The sequence below is a fragment of the Lycium barbarum genome, chromosome 9 (genome assembly GCF_019175385.1).
Source record: "Lycium barbarum isolate Lr01 chromosome 9, ASM1917538v2, whole genome shotgun sequence".
In the NCBI taxonomy this organism is placed as follows: Eukaryota; Viridiplantae; Streptophyta; class Magnoliopsida; order Solanales; family Solanaceae; genus Lycium; species Lycium barbarum.
In genome coordinates this window covers 61,748,315-61,751,295 of record NC_083345.1, presented here as the reverse complement: position 1 = coordinate 61,751,295, position 2,981 = coordinate 61,748,315, and positions in this window count along the sequence as shown.

Sequence of the window (2,981 nt, the reverse complement as noted above, 5' to 3'; positions counted from 1 at the left end):
GGCTTTATTTGGCCTAGTTCATCCCCATGGGGAGCACCCGTATTGTTTGTCCGAAAGAACGATGTCTCCTTGAGAATGTGCATTGATTATCGGCAATTGAATAAAGTGACGATTAAGAATAAGTATCCTCTTCTGAGGATTGATGATTTATTTGATCAATTGCAAGGTGCCAAGTGGTTTTCAAAGATCAATTTGAGGTTCGGGTATCATCAAGTGAGAGTTAGGGAGAAAGATATCCCTAAGACAGCCTTCAGAACAAGATATGGTCATTTTGAGTTCCGGGTAATGTCATTTAGGCTAACTAATGCACTGGCAGTATTTATGGATTTGATGAATAACATATTCAGGTCCTTCCTAGACCTATTTGTGATTGTATTCATCGATGATATCTTGGTGTATTCTAGATCTGAGGCAGAACATGCGGATTATTTGCGTACTGTCCTTGGAGTTCTTCGAACTCGAGAGTTGTTTGCAAACTTTTCCAAATGTGAGTTCTGGTTGAACTCAGTGGCATTCTTGGGGCATATTGTTGCAGCCGATGGTATTAGAGTGGATAGTCAAAAGATTGAGGCCGTGAAGACTTGGCCAAGGCCCACAACTCCTACGGAGGTTCGTAGCTTTCTGGGCTTAGCAGGTTATTACAGGAGATTCGTTGAGAGCTTCTCTTCCATTTCTGCACCACTCACAAAGTTGACCCAGAAATTAGCAAGGTTTTAGTGGATAGATGCTTGTGAACGTAGCTTCTAAGAGTTAAAAGATAGACTGACTTCCGCCCCAGTTTTGATACTTCCAGAGGTATTGGAAGGATATGTTGTTTATTGCGATTCTTCAGGCGTTGGGATAGGTTGTGTGTTGATGCAACATGGTAAAGTGGTTGCATATACTTCAAGGCAATTACAGAAACATGAGCAGAATTATCCGACCCACGATCTAGAATTGGCCGCAGTGGTTCATGCTTTAAAGATATGGAGACATTATTTATATGGTGTCCATGTGGATATTTATACAGATCACAAGAGTCTTCTGTATATCTTAAAGCAGAAAGATTTAAATTTGCGGCAACGACGATGGTTAGAATTGCTAAAAGATTATGATGTTGATATCCTATATCACCCCGGAAAGGCAAATGTTAGGGCTGATGCTCTTAGTCACAGATCTATGGGAAGTTTGTTTGATGTACGACTAGAGAAGAGGGAAATGGCTCATGAGCTCCAGCAGTTAGCTAGCCTAGGAGTTCGAGTAGCGGACTCGGGTAGCAGGGGAACTACTATTCAGAATTCTGCAGTCTCATCGCTAGTAGCGGAAGCGAAAGAGCGGCAATACGAACATTCCATGCTAAGGCATTATAGATATACACTCCCTCAGAAAGTGGAGTCATCATTTGATCTTTCAGGAGACAGAGTTCTCCGATATCGAGGCAGATTATGTGTTCCCGATGTGGCAGGTTTACGTCACCAAATATTGAGAGAAGCTCATTATACCCGTTATTCTGTTCACCCCGGTGCGATGAAAATGTATCATGATCTTAAGTCCGTGTATTGGTGGAATGGGATGAAGAAAGATATAGCGAAATTCATAGCTCAATGTCCCAACTGTCAATAAGTGAAAATCGAGCACCAAAAGCCGGGTGGATTGTTGCAAGCTATAGAAATTCCAACTTGGAAGTGAGAATTAATTAACATGGACTTCATTACAGGCTTACCCCGTTCTCGACACAAGTATGATTCTATATGGGTGATTGTGGATAGACTTACTAAGTCAGCTCATTTCTTACCAGTCAGGACAACGTATGTGGCAGAAGACTATGCAAAGCTTTTTGTTAAAGAGATAGTGGGACTCCATGGTATTCCAGTATCTATTATCTCTGACAAAGGGACTCGGTTTACAGCTAATTTTTGGAAGTCTTTCCAAGAGGGCTTAGGGACCCAAGTGAGCTTAGCTCGGCATTTCACCCGCAGACCGATGGGCAAGCTAAACGCACCATCCAGACTCTTGAAGATATGTTGCGGGCATGTATGATAGATTTTGGAGGTAATTGGGATGATCATTTGCCACTCATTGAATTTGCTTACAATAATAGTTATCATTCTAGCATTCAAATGGCACTGTATGAAGCTTTATATGGGTGAAAGTGTAGATCCCCAATTGGGTGGTTTGAAACTGGAGAGGCTAAATGGATATGGCCAAATTTGGTCCAGCAAGCCATGGAGAAAGTCAAGCTCATACAAGATCAGTTATTGGCAGCTCAAAGTAGTCAAAAGTCCTATGCGAATAATCGTCGAAGAGACATAGAGTTCCAAGTTAAAGATTGGGTATTCTTGAAAGTGTCACCAATGAAAGGCGTTATGAGATTTGGAAAAAAAAGGAAGCTTAGTCCCCGGTACATTGGGCCTTATGAGATTGTACGGAAGATAGGCAAAGTGGCCTATGAGCTAGATTTACCTCCGGATTTGGAGTCAGTCCGTCCAGTTTTCCATGTATCGATGCTTCGAAAATGTGTTGGAGATCCTACCTAGGATCGTGCCAACAAGTGATGTACAAGTGAACGAAAAGTTAACTTATGAAGAGGTGCCCATTGCCATACTAGATAGGCAAGTACGGAGGCTTAGAAACAAAGAAGTGGCCTCAGTTAAGGTTTTATGGAGAAGCAGTAAGAGAGAAGAAATGACATGGGAAGCGGAAGAAAGTATGTGATCCAGATACCCGCATTTATTTCAACCCTTGGAAGAGATCAAAGATGAGACGTCAAGATCATAAGGTATGTATGTCTTCTTTTTATGCTTTTTGGTCGTGTGTGGCCAAATTTTATTGCTATTATGTTGCGGCCCTGTGAGGCATTGTTATTTTGGGTTGTTGTGGCTGGATGGTAGTGCCATATTATAGGGGAGACTCTGGGAAAATTTTCGTAGAATCCCCGAGCGCTTAACATTCGAGAACGAATATTCTCAAGGTGGGAGAATGTTACACCGAGGAAATCTCCC